Below are 18,605 nucleotides of genomic sequence, written 5' to 3' on the forward strand. Positions count from 1 at the left end.
TTCAAATTGACTATCTAGACCCATTTCAAACTGGTTTCAGATGGGTTATGGAGTGGAGAGTGCCTTGGTCAGGTTGATGGATAATCTCCAGCTAGGAACTGACAAAGAGAGTGTGATTCTCTTGGTCCTTTTGGATCTCTCAGCGGCTTTCATTACTGTATCCTTCTAAACCATCTGAGAGATCTAGGAGTGAGAGGCACTGCTTTGCAGTGGTTCTCCTCCTACCTCTCAGGCAGATTCCAGATAGCGTCTCTTGGAGAACTTTTATATGCAGGGCTCCATACTGTCTCCAGTGCTTTACATGAAACCACTGAAAGATATCAGATTCGGTGCAGGGTATTATCAATAGGCTGATTACACCCAAATCTATTTCTCCAAGTCAGTGCCATCAGGCAGAGGCAGTCAGTGCCATCAGGCAGAGGCAGAGGCAGACAATACCTGTCTGGAGACTGTGATGGACTGCATGAGGAATAACAAATTAAGAATGAATCCAAATAAGACAACGGTAGTTATTGTGTGGGGTTGGAACTTGGGAGACAACTCTGATCTGCCTGTCCTGGACAAGGTTACACTCCCCCAGAAGGAACAAGTATGCAGTTTGAGAGTGTTTCTGGATCCAAACCTCTCTCTGCGGTCTCAGGTTGAAGCAGTGGCCAGAAGTGGTTTCTATCAGCTTCAGCTGATACACCAGTTGCAACAGTTTGAGATAAATGGCCTCAGAACAGCATATGCTGGTTACCTCCAGACTTGATTACTGCAATGCGCTCTATGTGTGGAAGTCTGGAAGCGGCATCTGGTGTAAAATACGGCAGGCAGGTTGGTTTCTGGGTCATCTTGAAGAGATCACATTACTCCTATATTAAAAGAACTACATTGGCTACCAATATGTTTCTGGGCAAATTACAAAGTGCTGGTTATAACATATAAAGCCCCAAACCAGCTGAGGGGTAAGTCTTCTTCATTATGAGCGCCGCTGCCCATTGAGATCATCTGGAGAGGTCCATCTACAGTTGACACCAGTTTGTTTGGTAGTTATTCAGGGATGGACCCTCTCTGTTGCCACCCCAAGACTTTGGAATGTGCTCCTTGCCAGAATAAGAGCCTCGCCATCTCTTTTAAAAAGAGATGCATTTATGCACTCATGCTTTTAAACTAAAATAAAGGTTTTAATTTGTTTTATATTTGTTGTAAACTGCCCAGAGGTGTGAGTTTGGTGTGGTGTACGAATAATGGTGCAGTGGGGAAATGACTTGATTAGCAAGCCAGGGATTGCCGGTCCGAATCCCCGCTGGTACCTATATCGGGCAGCAGCAATATAGGAAGATGCTGAAAGGCATCATCTCATACTGCACGGGAGATGGCAATGGTAAACCCCTCCTGTATTCTACCAAAAGACAACCACAGGGCTCTGTGATTGCCAGGAATCGACACCGACTCGATAGCACACTTTACCTTTATGAATAAAACAAATAAAACAAATAAAAGGAAATGTTTTTGTGTGGGTGTGTGCGAAAATCAGCAACTGATAAAAAGCAAGCAACAGAACAGATATAAAAGTTTTTATAACTGTGTTATATGTTCGATTCTATTTCCTTGTTGTGCTGGTCATAGACTGTAATAAACTTTGAACTAGGGATGTGCCCAGACCGGTTCGGAGGCCATGCTGGAGGCCTCCGAACCGGTCCGGTTCCGAGCCAGTCCGGCGGTCCAGCATGGAGGGGGGTTGTAGCTTTAAGGGCGGGGGGGTGGTACTTACCCCCCTGCCACTATTCCCCCTCCGGCGCTGTGATTTTAGATGAAGATTCTGGGGCGGCAGCATTCCTCCCTGCCGCCCCTGCCCCCATCGTTAGCCTGCAAGTGCCAAAGTAAGGATCACACATGCGCCCGTTCTGCTGCGCGTTCGCACCCGCCGCCGCGCACGCGCTCCGCTGACGTCTTTCAAGGAATCCAGGCCAGCATACTGTACATGGTCTCTCTATTTTATCCTTACAACAATATGGTTTAGGATGAGAGAGTGTGACTGGCCCAAAGCCACTCAATAAAGTTCATGGCTCAGTGGTGATTTGGACCTGTATTTCCCATCCTAGTCTGACACTACACCATGCTGACACTTCTGAAAGGCAGTAACTCAGAAGAGGGATAAAACAAAATGATGTACAGTTAAGCAAGAATAACCCAAACTTGAAAACAGGATGACATTCAAATATGGGACTTTACAGAGTGCAAGTGCTCTATACATTAATGTTATCAGCAGTAATAGAGATTTAAAACTGTAGATTGCAAGTACAACAGTTCTCTTATAGATCATAAAATACTCTCCAGGCTTACAGACTAAACACCTGATAATCAGAAAGCAAAGGAAATAATTTCAGAAGTTCTCACATTCCTTGCTGGGCATAGTGGGAGAATATTGATCAGGGAAGAAGTAAATTCCCATTGGCAATGCAAGAAAATTTCCACTCATTCTCCTCATTTACGCCTGAAATCTATATTTATAAATCATAAGCCAGCATGGAGGAATAATACATATAATCAGCCCTTAATAACCAGATTTTGGAAGGAAGAAGTCGAGCAGTACTTCTTTAGAACAAGGCTGAAGGACACAATTTCATAATGAAAAACTTTGAATCGCCAGCAGCTGGATGCTTAAATACAATCGTCTCAACTGCATCCAATTAACCAGAGGCAAACTTTGTGTTGCACCCAAATATAAATTCCTCCCACACTAGCCTGATACTCTCAGGCTTCATGATAAATTGACATCAAACACAGCCTCAAAAACCTGAGGTTACAGAAATGGTATTTACTTTAAAGAGATTAATTCTGCATCTCGTCACACTTCCTCTGCTATATTTTGTTTCACTGTAGCTTGTTTTGAAGCAGGGCTCCAAGTCTGAGATATGACAAGCTGAATGCTGCCAAGGCAGAGGAGATACAGCTCTCTATGTCTTCAAATGATTATACAGAATAAGAACTCAGTGCCATGAAGTTCTACATAATTACATGCACATTACTTTGGGAATTAAAAGCTAAGAGCAACAGGCCATGGCCAGATAATACAAGCCAAGCTAGATCAAAGTACTGGAACACAACTGACATATTAACATCCAAAACGGTAATTATAGACAGTATATTTTCACAAATCTGAAAAAACAGCCCTTAATCACTCCAATTTATGGGCTACAGAACAGAGATTTACCATGGTTAAACACAGAAAAATGTAACATTCAAAGAGTGGTTGGCAGATTGATTTATCATCAAGAAATCACACAATAATCTTGCTTAATGTATTAAGAGAGAGGTGTGATGATGGTGTGGAAGCCATACACCCTGAATTGAATGCTATCCCAGACTGTAGACAGTGGTCAGCTGGTTGCTGTGATTTAGAGATTAAAGAGTACTCTGAACATACCCAGAGGTACTCCCATCAGACCTGACAAGAACAACAGTTTCAGCAAGTTTCATACCACATCTGATTCAAAATACAATACGAGATTCTGATAGATGACAGAAGCTGAATGAACCAGGGAGGTCCAGCTTCAATCCAGTGACTTCCTACTGAATAAGAGTAGCAGAGTCTTGAAATGGCAGGAGTGCAGATGCGTAACCAGGGTGGGGCAGGCAGGGCACGTGCCCTAGGTGCCAGTTGCAGGAGGGCGCCAAGTGCCTGCCATGCCCCACCCCCAATCACCACAGTTGTGTGTGTGTGTTTTTTAGGGTTTTTTGTTTTTGTTTTGGAAAATCCCCGCCCCAGCCGGGCACCTGCTGCCGCCCCCACTCACGCAGCCGCGACGACAGAGATCTGAGTCCTGGGCGGAGAGCCTGCGCCCCCGCCCCCAGCCTCCCCGAGCACTGACTTTTCGGTTATTTTCAGGGAGCATTTGCTGCCTGAAAGCCTCTATTCCCCTTTCTCTCCCTCCAGAGAGGGAGAGAAAGGGAAAACAGATGCTTTCAGGCAGCAAGCCTGCTCTGAAAAGAGACTGAAGAGCTTGCTCCGGCTCTTTAGAGCTTGAGTCCACGCCCCCTTTGCATGTGATGTCATCACATGATACATCACATGCAAAGGGGGCATGGCCTCAAGCTCTAAAGAGCCGGAGGTAGCTCTTCAGTCTCTTTTCAGAGCAGGCTTGCTGCCTGAAAGCAGCTCTTCACTCGAAGGTGTGGTCCTTATTCAGTAAGCAACATTCTGCAGGCAACCCCTCTCCCCATCCCGCTCAAATCCCATCTTCCTTTCTTTGGATGGGCTTTTCTCTGTGCTCTGTTGTTAGAGGAAGTTAGAGGGGAGGGGTGGGGAGGCTTAGCTGTGCTGGCTTGCCCTCCCAGCAGCACCAGTTTGTTAAAAATTGATTTTGTGATTTAAGTCTTGTCTTTTAAAAGAGTTGACTATTAAAATGTGCAGTAAATCATGTGTAATTGAAAAAGGCTTGTAATTGTAAATGTAAGTGAAAAAGATTGTTTTACATCTGAAAGTTGAAGACACTTTCTAGAACTTACAATAGGTTTTTCATTTACTGCCAGGCATGCACACAAATGTAGAAATAGACTTGTATTAATGTGCATAAACAATGCAGTCACCAAAAGAAACCTTAAAAAGCTTAATATGCAGAGACCGCTTCTATGAGGCGGACGAATACAAGTGTAATTGATGGATTTCTTTGTGACTTTTCCTGAGAGCCAGCATAGTGTAGTGGTTAGAGTGTTGGACTAGGACCGGGAAGACCTGAGTTTGAATCCTCATTCAACCATGAATCTCACTGGGTGACTTTGGGCCAGTCATGTATCTCTCAGCCTAACCTACCTCACAGGGCTGTTGTGAAGATAAAAAAACCCATGTACACCACTCTGAGCTCCTTGGAAGAAGAGAGGGATATAAGTGTAAATATAAATTTAAAAAATGGGCACATGGATAAACAAAATCTCTCTTCCTATGCTGTTTGCTCTGATGTATTGGAAGGGGAAAGGAGGGGACAGTTTGATTAACATTCCAGAATTGTTCATAAGTGTACCCCTTAAGAATTAATTTATTAGTTTCCCTTCCTTCCTTGCCCTAACCTTGAGATTCCTCAGCAATAGCCCTGCCTGCTCATTTTGTGTATCTTACTCTTAAGATGGAGTGGGTTTTTTGTTTGTTTTTATTGCATGTTGTAGCTGTATGTGCATGTAGGCTGACTTGTGTTTTGGAGGAGGCACTGAGGCTGTAAGGCCCCACTCTGAATGCAGGTCTGCAAACATTGCCTTGATAGTGGTTAGAGTGCTGGACTAGGACCAGAGAAACCCTAGTTCAAATCCCCATTCAGCCATGAGACTTTCTGGGTGCCTCTGGGCCAGTCACTTCTCTCTCAGCCTAACCTACTCCACAGGGTTGCTGTGAGGAGAAACTTATGTACACTGCTCTCTCTGGGCTCCTTGGAGGAAGAGTGGGATATTAAAAATGTGAATGTTGCTACTTGCTGGCAGATAGCAGCTGGGGGCCGGGCAGGGGGCTGCTAATACACACTGCTGGATTTGGAATGCAATAAACATGCTGATCAGGGAATGTAAGGACTACATCCAGTCTCCAGTACCTCTCTGAATAGCTGATAGGTGTGATTCCTGCTTTCTGAAGAAGGCCAAATCTGTGTTGCCTCAGCAATTTGCATCAGTGAAAGCAAGTAAGGTGCAGTTATAATTTTCAGTTAGTGTGATAATTTGTTAATTAAAAGATTTACAAGCTTGACTTTTATTTTTTAGCTGATATTATGGTGAAGTTATCTGAAAGATGGGTGTCAGATTTTTTTTTTGGGGGGGGGGGCAATTTCAGTGCTTGCCCTAGGCGCTGTTTTCCCTAGATACGCCTCTGCAGGAGTGTGCCCTGGCTGAGCTTTGCCCACCAGTACTCTTTTTGCTCTAGGGGTTTGCTAGGCCAAGTCAATTGTGAGCCATGCAGGAGTCCCCCAGAAATTGCTGAATTAGCTAGCTAGGCTCATGTTTGCATTTTGGCATCTGGAGAGTCATGAGATCAAGTCAGCTCTTCTTAGTAACTGGTTAAAGAAGAGAAAGTAAAAGGTAGGAATAGCTTTGAAAATGGCAAGAAGAACGCAACACAATTGAGACTGCTGCTATTTATCTAATTTACAAATGATCCTGAGACAGAGTGAGCAGTGAAACAGCCAAGGTTGCCATTGATATTAAATTATGCAGGATGATATAAGATCTCCCAAAAGATCTCACCAAACCAGGTGAATAGGCAACAAACTGGCAAATGAGATGTACTATGTCAGGATACTGCTGGGTAGCAGTATTCCCTGTAAGAGGGATTCCAAGATGCTGTTGACTACAACTCCTATAATCCCCAGTCAAAGGCCACTGCAGCTGGAGATTCTGGATTTGAGGTCAACAACATCTGGGAATCACAGGGAACACCGCTGGGTAGCTCAATAAAAATATCAAATCAGTGTTCAGCGGCAATGAAAATGGCAATTCAATCTTAGGCATTATGAGAGATCCACAATTCTGCTTGCCACAATAAGCACTCTACTGCCTTTTCAGGAGTCCCAGCCTCTCTCTGCAGCCTGGAGCTATGGAGGAGAGTACAGATCAATCCCACAGTTATGTTGAACTACCAAACACAATTGTGGGGGGCAATGCCCTCCTTTCTAGCTCTAAGCTGCAAAGAGTGGTTGCAATTTTGGCACTGAGCTATGGAGGTGGTCAGACTGTATCAGCAGCCCAGCATGAAAACTGTCCCTTTCCAGCTCCAAACTCAAGAGCTTGGGAATGGAACAGAACTTGGAAATGAAACAGCGAGGCAGGGTCCTGGCAAACACAAATTTGCTACCAAGGGCCAAAGTCACCCAAGAGTTATGGACTTACATCAGAACCGAAGATAAAACTATCAATATCACAATGAAACCTATGATTTGCACTTGGAATACTTTCTACAGTTCTAGTGGCCCCATCTCTAAGAAGGTAATGTAGCACCAGAAAAGAAATAAATAAAGAGCAAACAAAGTAGTCAATGGATTGAAGTACCTTCCCAAGAAAGAAAATCTGAAGCATCTGGGGCTTTTTTGTATAGGGGGAAAACACACAACAGAAGCTTATAAGATAATGAATGATATGGAGAAAATGGGAATTACCACCCCCACCACTCTCCCATATAATACTAGAACCTGGGGACTGATTAGTAGTAGATTCAGAACATCCAAACAAAAGCAAGTACTTTTCCACGCAATGGTCATAAAGAATTCATGGGCACTGGATGTGGTGATGACTACTAGTTCAAATGGCTGTAAAGAAAAAAGAATTATGGAAAATTGGTCATGATGAACAGCTATTAGCCATGGTCAAAATGGCCACACCATGTTGGGCAAGGGACTGGAAGGGTTATATTCTTGTGCTGATTGCAGGTTTTCCAAAAGCATCTGTCTAACCACAGCTGAAAACAAGACTATATGGACCTCAAGTTAACTAAATCTCTACCGGAGCCAGGCAAATTGAAAAGCACATTTTGTCTCTGCAGGAAGTAGCTCTTAAACATGTGCTGTTTTCAGCACATCAGAAAAACAAGCCGAACACACACAACGAATCACTAGGCTTAGTGCTAGACTCAGCCACCAAATGGCGCAGTGGGGAAATGGCTTGACTATCAAGCCAAAGGTTGCCAGTTCGAATCCCTGCTGGCAGACTATGGGAAACAACTATAATGGGCAGCAGCAATATAGGAAGATGCTGAAAGGCATCATTTATTTATTGAGAGGAGAGCTGGTCTTGTGGTAGCAAGCATGACATCCCCTTAGCTAAGCAGGGTCCACCCTGATTGCATATGAAAGGGAGACTAGAAGTGTGAGTACTGTAAGATATTCCCCTCAGGGGATGGAGCTGCCCTGGGAAGATCAGAAGGTTCCAAGTTCCCTCTCTGGCTTATCCAAGATAGGACAAGATTTTATTTTTTTTTAAAAAATTTTAGGACAAGATTTTTTTTTATTGAACCAACAAACTACCAAAGCATACAGTACGTTGCCAAAGCACAATTATATACAAAGCGGCTGTTTGTACATGTGGCTGAGCGAGTTTCCTGCCTGCAACCTTGAAGAAGCCACTGCCAGTCTGTGAAGACAATACTGAGATAGATAGACCAATGGTCTGACTCAGTATATGGCAAGTTCCTATGTTCCTATGCTTTGAATTCAGAAACAACTTCAGAATTCCATGTAATCCTTCCTAGTTTTCATATTTCTTATGTTGATTTAATTATCTTCTTATAATTCAGTCTAATGTACGTTTCCAGAGAATAAAAGGTATAGCACTTCCCATCAACAATTCTTGAGATAAGAGAATGAACTTATAAGGAGGATAATGAAAATGTTTAGTAGAGTTGTGGGTATTCAACATATTGTTATTTTTGGAAAATGTTACAGACTGCACGGGGAATTTTAATTTGCTATCCCACTGTAAAGATGACACAAGAAGCTGGAGCAGGGGTGTGTGTGTAATAGGGGTGTTCACTGCCACAAAATATTCCCTGCCTCTCATAATGATGGATCATTAACTAAAATATAAAGATCCTTAGGTGTGCAAGTGTTTACAGATTTTTTTAAAAAAGTACAACTAACCCTGTGCTCCTAAGGGAGCTTTGGTCTTGCATTTCTTAAAAAGCAGCTAAAATTCTTGAAACTGGGACAAGTTTTAAGCACTGTGCATGATATTGTAGAAGGGGCACTCACTGATCAAAATAAAAAGTTTCAAAAATTCCACTATGTACAACCTCTTGGGCTCTGGGTCACAACCTGCACAAAGTAGTGCTCTGGGTCACAACCTGCTCCCTTCAAATTAATCTAAAGTATGTCATGTCGGAAGCAAAACATATTATGCAAATTAGGAGATTTATGCAAATCTGAATAGAGATCATTATTTTATGGGCAAACATTGATTCTAAATATGTTATGATTTTTTAAAAAGGCTTCTAGTAGCAAACCATGTGCTTGCTTTGCTTCAGGGTAGCACTGACTATTAGAGCTTTTCAAATAAGTCAAATACAGTAAGTGCCAATGCTAGCCAATACAGAGAATAGGACAGAAATACTGAGGTGTTGTAATGAAATGGCAAAGCAGAATTGCAGTCCATACTTTCACTGATGCTTTCAATGTTCAAGAATTATTTCTGAACTTGAATGAGAGATTTTTGAACAGAGAGCAAAAGCTACCTTTGTGCAGATAAAGAATCAATTTAAGAGCAATAGCTACTTTACACAGATAAATAATCAAATTTGTAAACTAGTTAAACATCTTGATGACTGCTTGAAAAGGCAATGCCCACCATCTGAAAATAAAATCAGAGCCAAAACTGTGGTGGCAAAGATGATTCTATTTGAAAACATTTTAAGGCAATAAAAAGGTAAGCCCCAAGTTGTTTGTTTGTTAGTAAAATTGCCAAATCAGAGATAACGAACTCAAAAAACAGTTCATAGCACAGAAGTAAAATGAAGTCAACAAATTAAATGTGGAAGGAAATTGAGAAACAGCACATACGGAAAGGAGAACGTGTGCGCAGAGAAAGAAGCTGTGAGCCAGACACACTCAAACAGATACACTGAAATCTATCCAGCACTGTACAGAAAAATAAACATCAATTAAAATGATAGCAAATTCATAGATAAAACTACAGCCAATGCCCTCACTTCAACTCTGATTAATCTGTTGTAAATAGAAGATGCCCAATTCTGTGGGCGTGAGAGAGAGATTCCTAGTGACTGAGTCCAGCATGTTCATAATAGTAGATCTGCCAAGTATGAAGGGTGGCATCCTCCTTCCCAGAAGATTATTCACACATGCTGTGTGGGGGAAATCCCTTGAAGCACAAAATAGAAGTCAGTTAGGTCTGTGATCAAGCACACCCACCCACATATCTATTAAAACAAAATTCTCTCTAAATCTCAAGAGGCAGGCACATTACTGAATTAGCAACTGTGGAAACTGCCTGCATTACAAAAAAAATTAAAAATCCTCCCTATAGGAAAATCTCAGCAGGAAGACATCCAACATCAAACAGGACTAATGGGAATCAAAATTCTGAGGGACAGAAAACCCTTGGTGGTGGTTTAACACTTACTTGCCTAATTATTTCCCAGCACAGAGGAACATGAGTTTATATTGACTTGGAATAAACATTCTTGCCCATTTGATGGAGATGGAATATGATTTTCCCTTGCAATCCTAGCTAGAATACAAACTTAATATTGTTGATAAGTGTGAGAGCTATGAATTCTCCCAGCAGGACCACAAAGCTACCACTGTGCTACTGAATCATATATTGAGTTTCAGGTAACTTCTAATTTGAGCAGAAGTGAGAAGAGAGCTAAACATCATAATCTGAATATCAACTTGGAGGTGAAAGTTATAGACCCCAGTGAAGATCCTACATCACTGCAATAGGAATTAAGGGAGGAGGGGAGTGAAAGTATTGAAAAAGGCATTTCAAACACCAAGCCATCAATGATACAAAGCACTCGGCACTGATAAGGACAACTGCTGTTTACACAACATGCTTATGCCACCTTCAGCGCTGCTTCGATGAAAGAAAGCAAGGCCAGTCCAACAAGAAACACAGTTTAGTCATTGCATTTGGACAAAGAATTGCTTACCTTTCCCCTTAACTATCTGAGCTTGCACCACCTCCACTTTTTCCACAGTGCATTTGAAAAGCAAGGATGGGAAGTGGAAGTAAACACCCAAAGTGAGCATTCATGCTTCATCTGGCTTGCTTGCAGATGAAGCTTTGCAGTTAAGTCCCCAAGACCTTCTCACGGCTGCTGATCTCATCCACGAAACTGAAAGAGCATCTCAGCAGGACACTGCCAGCCTCCCTTTCAGACTCCTCTCACTGACAGCCATTCTCTAGCAAGTGAAATGTCAAGAACCAGGCAGGGGCGGTGTTTGGAAAAGGAGGGAGGTGGAGGGATAAGAGATTCTCACCATCCATCAACCTCAAAACCTATTCAGCAAGCTGCTTGAATGGAGCCGACATTTCATTCTCCATGGTAACGAGAGATGGAAGGAAGATGGGAAGAACGCAAAAGGGGATTTTAAAAGCTGATCGGGGAAAGCAGCATTAAGAAAGGATAGGAACATTCCAAATTTTAGCCCATGCCTTCACTTCAGTTTACAGAAAGAGGAAAAAGAAAGGTCCCTTTCATCTTACACCTCTTTCTTCCCTGCATCAGAACCTTCTGGAATTCAAATAAAGTACTTGCCCTTTGTGGGGCAGAAAAAAGTGGTTTCCTATTCTAACTACTCCTAACAGAAATCAAGTCCCTTCCACTAGTGAAACTGAAAGAAGAGCAACTGCTATTGGCTAATTCCACTCTCTTCAGGATCATAACATGAAATGGGGAAAAAACCCAGTCCTCTAGCACTTACCAGTTTCCATTAGCAGCTGAGCTGCTAATTCTTTTGTAGGAACAACTAAATTTTGTTTTCAGTGAAGTTACTAGTTCTGCACTGACAACCAATGAGTACCAAACAAACTCACATTTCAAGGACAGAGTGGTAGTCACCCTCTGGGAGTCAGGCTCCAAATCCATTTTTTTAATCTTGAATTTGGTTTAATATCTGCTGCCGTGTGGTACATACTCTCAAAGCACAGAAAACTGAAATGAAGCCACTACATTACCAAAAAAACCCACCCCAAAACAAGGTGATTCAAATTCAAGGGAACCACAGGTAAATAGCTCATATTAACATTTGAGCTGCCTTCCTATTTTGCATGTAGAACTTGAGCAGCCACAATAGGACCACACACAAGTACTTAGTTTAGCCTAGATCGGGGCACATAACTCAAATGCCCCATGGGGCCAGAACCAACCATGACTTGGTATGCAGGGGCTGAGGTCAATTTTCAGTGCATTATGACATTAAAATTATTAAAAACATTAATGGAAGCAACTATTAGTTACTTATGGATCATTCTCCCTGTCAAGGGACACACAATTTTAACCAAGGAGAGTGCCCATAACATAAGCCCTGACCCTGCTCAGTCAGTGGGGCACCTGGAGTCCATGCCAGTCCCAAATAAATACCAAGTCATCTCCTCCTCCTTCCTCAGTCACAGTTGCTTTTAAGCTCCAACCCTAGGCATGCATTCCTAGAGCTCTTCATTGATCCTGCTGTTCATGGTTCCTACTGCAGGACACTCCTACCTTGGGGCCAGCAAAAAAAGTCTCTGTGGGCCAGATCTGGCCCTCGGGCCTTATGTTGTGCAGGCTTGGCCTAGATTGTTCCCAAAGGATTAACCTACTCCATGGAGCTACTGAAAGTCTTCAGGTACAGTATTAGTATAAGCTAGTCATATGAAGGAATAAAAAAACTCAGCATATCCAGGCTGCTGTCTACATTTTTATATCATATGTCTACTTCTCTCATACTACTACTATCTATAAATTGTTTTTAAACACAAAATTATCAGAACAGTTCACACAAATAATAAATAAATAAATAAATAAATAAGATGGTTCCCTGTCCCCAAAGGGCTCACAATCTAAAACTTAACACAAGAGGAACACTTACAGAAAATACTAGAGAGACGCTGTGCTGAAGTTGTATAGGGATAGTTGCTACCTTTCCCACATCCAGCTTCCTTAACATGGGCCCTCAATTTGGGGCTTGTTGGTTCTAGTTTTTGGACTATGGCTCGGTATTATTCTATAGCATGACCACGACGATAATTTACATTCTGCTTTTCAACAAAAGTTCCCAAAGCGGTTTACAAAGATATAAAAGAAATAGCACACATACACTATTTTGTTAAAAAGAGTTCAATAAGGCTGTTCAGAGAATTTTCTCTGTAGTCCTTGCACAGTGCCACATCTCTTTAAAAACACAGCTCTCCATGCTTATTTCATATAGTATTGAATTATGCAAATGTGTAAAATAAAGAAGTTGTGTGTGTGTGTGTGTGTTCACATATAATGTATATTATATTGAAATATTAAAGAGGCCCCATACATGATGATTTGCCCCCAACCCCACGCCCCCCGAAGGACAGCCCTGGGAATAACTGTCACATTATTAGGACTAGAACTCAGGCTGGCACCATTAGAAACCCAAAGTGGAGCTATGCATTTAGATTCTAGTTGCATATATGGCCTCACATAAGAGACAAAGCAGCCTGAATTGGGCTGCTTTAGACCTCAGGTCATAAACCAATCCTCAAACTAGTTTGGAGATTCAGAGCTGTCCTTATCACTACATCAACAGAACCTATTTCTGTGGTTTCTACTGCCAGTGTGTGCTTCTTTCATCTACTCTAATAGCAACACACATTTATGTGCATGCATAGCTATAAAAATGACCGGTCAATGTAAACAAACATAGCATCACCCATAGTCAAAACTAACACAAGGGATATTATCAGGTGGTGAGGAGTGGAAGAAGGGAATGAGAAAGCCTAATTCCTAAGAGCGATATACATTGTCCCACACTGATCTCAGAGAAAGATCTTGCATATGCAAATTTGATCATGCTTTTCTTCAAATAATTTCTTATCTCTAATCTATTTGCATATGCAAGTATATATTATGATTTCATTCTGTTGTTTCCACCATCCTCTTTTAGAGAGACTGCACATACAATGAAACTGCAAAGAACATAATTCATATTTTCACTCCAGAACTGAGCCCCTACTCAAAAACTCAGATGAAAGATGGCAACAAATGGAAGAGCATGCAATGGCCTTGTCGCTTGAACATTGTTCCCAAGGCAGGCGGCCTGTTGCCATAATCATTCATTTCCATTTCCACCAGATAATGCCTCTTCTGCACCTTTCATCAGACAACGGATCACACAGGCTCTTTGACATATGCTTCACCAGCTTTTGTGAAAATCTCTCTAGTATTTTCAGGAAAAGTTGTATGATTTTTTAAGCAACATGGCCGATGTTGGGGAGGGGACAGACTACAGTATCCAAATATTTATTTTGATGCTACATGAAAACACAAAGAGTGGGTTTTTTTGCTGGTTGCTACAAACGAAACCATCTTTTGTTCTGGAGTAGGGTGGGGAAGGAGAGTTACAAGCAGTAACGTGGTTTTCTGGGAAAATATTGGAATTTTTTCCAGAAATATTTTCTGGATGCTCTAAATGTGATTTCATTTGGCATATTTAACATATGCTTTGCAAACAAAACTAAGCAAGTAAAGGTAAAACTCGTTAATGGTGGACTAGACATCCATGGTTTCCATATCTGCAGTTGGGTAATTGCCACCCGACGTCAGAATACACAAAAAATTCGGCAATTAAAGGGTTAAAACTTACATATCCATAGGTCGAGGATGAGCAGAAATGATCTCCAAGGTCATTTCCACCCACCATTTTGAAGGCAGGAGCCATTTTGTGTGGGGGGAGGAAAAAACCCATAATTTTTCATGGGAAATATGCGATTTTGGACTTTGGGGGGGCATTGCTGGACAGCTGGAGGAACACAGAGCATGGTGCGGCACATTCCCCCCACTTTCAGTCCTTTTTTTTTACCCTTTTCTATTGCCCCGGGAACTTAACCCCCCAATTCCCATTGTCCTAATGCCCCGTTATCCACCATTTTGCTATCCATCCCCCATCCCCCATGGAAGGAACCTCCACAGATAACAGGGTTTTCCTGGACCCCATGTTAATATTATTTGTTGTTTAAGAATTTCAAAAGCTTTCCTGATGTCAGCAATCTGGCCACCCAGAAGGGAAGTCCAGGAAGATAGTCCACAAGACAAACTGGGCTGCAGAAACGAAACACGGCTCGGAATAGTTCTCTATATCAGGCTCGGGCTGAAAGCTATCGACACGGGGGTTGACAAATGTTGTCTTCCAGCAGCTAACAGAAAGCTGTTGACGTGTTTTATAATCCAAGCTGATAACTCTCAGCTGGCAGGGATTCAAGGCTTATCAGCCCTCTGCAAGAGGCATTTACTCCTCCTGATTGTTTCCAGCTGTGCTCTTCGTCTTGTGACATGCTGTTGCTGTGGAGTCAGTGGCGGTTGCCCGCACAGCTCATCCTCTAGTCTGTCCGTCGCTGTCTCTGCTGCCCCAGACTGCTGTGCCTGCTCTGAAACACCAGCTGGACCCTCCTCAGCCGTCTCTTGGGAACTGACAGCTGGGCTTTGCCCCTCAGGCACCCCTGCATCGGCTGGAAGGCTGTCAGCTTCCCCTTCCTCCTCGCTATCTGAGACCAAAGGCATGACACCTGATAGTCACAAGTATTTGAACTTAAATAAGAACAGCCCTGCTGGATCAGGCCCAAGGCATATCTAGTCCAGGATCCTGTTTCACTGGTATTGAGAGGCATCTTGCCTCTGAGGCTGGAGGTGAACCACAGCCATTAGACTAGTAGCCATTGATAGACCTGTCCTCCATGAATTTGTCTTAGCCTCTTTTAAACCATCCAAGCTGTTGGCCATCACCACATCCCATGACAGAGAATCATGGGATGAGTGGGAAAAGCACTTCCTCTTGTTGTTCCTAAATTTACCGACCTTCGGTTTCTTGCGATGACCCCCTGGTTCTAGTGTTGTGAGAAAGGGAGAAAAATTTCTCTCTGTCCACTCTCTCCACTCCGTGCATAATTTTATACACCTCAATCATGTCTCCCCTTAGTCACCTTTTTTCCAAAGAGCCCCAGATGCTGTAGCCTAGCATTATAAAGAAGGTGCTCCAGGCCCCTGATCATCTTAAGTTGCCCTCTTCTGCACCTTTTCCAGCTCTACAATATCATTTTTACGGTACAGTGACCAAAACTATACACTGTACTCCAGATGTGGCTGCACCAAAAATATTTGTATATTATAATATAAGCATTTTTATTTCTAATGATCCCTAGCATGGAACTGGCCTTTTTCACAGCTGCCACACACTTGAGTTGACACTTTCAATGAGCTGTCCACCATGACCCAAAAATCTCTCTCCTGGTGAGTCACTTATAGCTCAGAACCCATCAGCGTATATGTGAAGTGGAGGGGGGGGGTGCGCCAATTTGCATCACTTTACATTGAACCCCATTTGCCATTTTGTCACCCACTCCCCCTCTTTGTCACCCGCTCCCCTCTTTTTGGAGCTCCTCACAATCTGTTGTGGATTTCACTACCCTTAGTGTCATCTGCAAATTTGGCCACTTCGCTGCTTACCCCAGCTTCTAGATCATTTATGAACAAGTTAAAGAGCACTGGTTGCAGTACCAATCCCTAGAGGACCCACTTCCTACTTCCCTCCATTGTGAAAACTGTCCATTTATTCCTACCCTCTGTTTCCTGTCCTTCAACCAGTTATCGATCCACACATGAACCTGTCCCCTTATCCCATGACTAGTTAGAAGCTTTTTGGAAATGCAAGTATACTATGTCAACTGGATCACCTTTAACCACATGCCTGTTGACAATCTCAAAGAACTCCAAAAGGTTAGTGAGGCAAGACTTGCCCTTGCTGAAGCCATGCTGGTTCTCCTTCAGCAAGACCTTTTCTTCTATATGTTTAACATTTTTTGTCCTTAAGTATGCTTTCCATCAATTTACTTGGCACAAAAGTTAAGCTAACCAGCCTGTAATTTCCCAGATCCCTTTTTGAAAATTAGAGTTACACTGGCTACTTTCCATCCTCTGGTACAGAGCCTGATTGTAGGGACAAGTCACATATTTTTGCTAGATCAGCAATTTCACATTTCACATTCCTTCAGGACTCTTGGGTGGATGCCATCTGGCAATTTGTTAATTTTTAGTTTAGACAGTTTAGAACATCTTCCCTTGTCACCTCAAATTGGCCCAGTTTTTCAGCCTCTAAACCTGAGAAGCTCAATTCCAGAAAGGGTATAAATCAAATAAATGCTTAGAATAACATTTCATAACATCTGAATGAGATTTCGCATTCATAACTAGGAAGCCACTATACTATTCCAACAGCTTCCCTGGAAAGGAAGTAATCAGAGGTAATAATAGTCTTGATCTTTTGTCTCTGTAGAAACGACAAAGCAATAACATGAGATATTTCCAAATCCCCACTTGCACCGAAACAGGAACAGGCAGTTTGCATAAGGACTCCCATCCAAAATTGCTGATGGGGAGGACATTAAAGTAAAGCAGTATAACTGTCTTCCTCTGTTTTGGAACAAACAGCAACCTTTAGCCATTAGCGCAAACTCCTTGTGATTTCATGGGAAGCTCAAAGTGGAATTGAGAACAAATCTGAGGTCAGTTGCTACTATAAATTTTTATGCAATGTTTTAATTTTTTAATATGGTGGTTTAACACTGTTTTAAATTTTGCTTGTATTTTATTATTTTTTTCTATTTGCCGCTTTGAGCATCAATTCTATGCATGGGGGTATAGAGTTAATAAATAAAACCAACAAAAATCCTTCACAAAGAGAGAACACATTCCTGGTTATAGCCAGGAATCAAGCCTTACCCTCTTACTGAAATGGAACCCTATCCCTTCCTAAGGGCTACTGAAGGGACACCTTCAGGGATACACCACACCCTTTACAGGGGAGATTAGATATGACTGTTTCAGGTTTAAAATCAACTTCAGGAATCCACACCTACACCCTGTACAAAAGCTGTGCTAGAGATTTAACATAAGAAACTTTAAAAGTGGAGGGACAAATAAAAATCACAGCAATATTGTTCATAGCTGATACAAATCAAGATACAAATCTGCTTCAGGACATCCTTAGTTCTGATAAGGATCACTAGAAATGTACTCTAGAGTCTAGACTGTAACAGATTCTATAGCATTATTTATGAATAGTGAACATGCATATAAAGCTCCCAATCTATTACCGTGTTTTGAAGGCAAGAGGCCCAATAAATAATGAGTATTTTCTAGCCATTTCTCCCTCTACAGCCAACTACCACCTTAACTGTCTTATGGCATTAGAGTAAAATCTCCATGATATATCAGGTTACTTCAGCCGTACAGAGATCTGGAGAAATACTGCTTTAGTGAATCAATACAGGAAACCCTTGTTATTTGAAGTTCCATGTAGTAGCGGATGGGTCTAAGATACCCGGATTCTTTATGGGCAGCATGAAATATAGGCAATTTTTGCCTATCAGCAGTTTTTGAGGCCCCTAGCCTCATTCTTTAGCATGGTAACATTTAAATTATGATGCATAATTGTCTAACCAAACTAACTAAAGATAATTTTTATTCCATATGTTCCTGGGCTGTCTGCCTGGCAAGATCCAGAACATGCACCTTAGTCAATGGTGTGAGCACCTTAGTCAATATGTGAGCAAGCATGAGAAGCAACCTGCCTAGAGAGCAGGAGGCTGTTGGTTCGAATCCCTGCTGGTGTGTTTCCCAGAATATGGGAAACTCCTATATCAGAGAGCAGCGATATAGGAAGTTGCTGAAAGGTATCATCCCATACTACATGGGAGAAGGCAATGGTAAACCACTCCTGTACTCTACCAAGAAAATCACACGGCTCTGTGGTCGCCAGGAGTCGACACCGACTCAACGGCACAACCTTTCCTTTAGAAGGGCTGGTCATGTGGGAAGAGAGCTGGTCTTGTGGTAGCAAGCATGACTTGTCCCCTTAAGCTAAGCAGGATCCACCCTGATTGCATACGAAAGGGAGACTAGAAGTGTG

At 42.3% G+C, this 18,605-nt stretch overlaps 1 protein-coding gene across 13 annotated transcripts in view; it reads right to left on the reverse strand.

The window, feature by feature from the left end:
• The window catches only part of NDST2 (N-deacetylase and N-sulfotransferase 2), a 193,975-nt gene that overhangs the window by 112,720 nt on the left and 62,650 nt on the right, over positions 1-18,605 (reverse strand). For 2 of the 13 annotated variants that reach the window (XM_053305004.1, XM_053305002.1), the window contains exon 1: positions 10,622-10,857. The exons of the other annotated variants lie outside the window; for them this stretch is intronic. The gene's annotated coding sequence lies outside the window, so the exon portion shown is untranslated. Of the gene's footprint in view, positions 1-10,621; positions 10,858-18,605 lie in introns of those variants that run through there. 13 annotated transcript variants of the gene reach the window in all.

Source organism: Hemicordylus capensis, chromosome 3, assembly GCF_027244095.1.
Source record: "Hemicordylus capensis ecotype Gifberg chromosome 3, rHemCap1.1.pri, whole genome shotgun sequence".
Classification (NCBI taxonomy): domain Eukaryota; kingdom Metazoa; phylum Chordata; class Lepidosauria; order Squamata; family Cordylidae; genus Hemicordylus; species Hemicordylus capensis.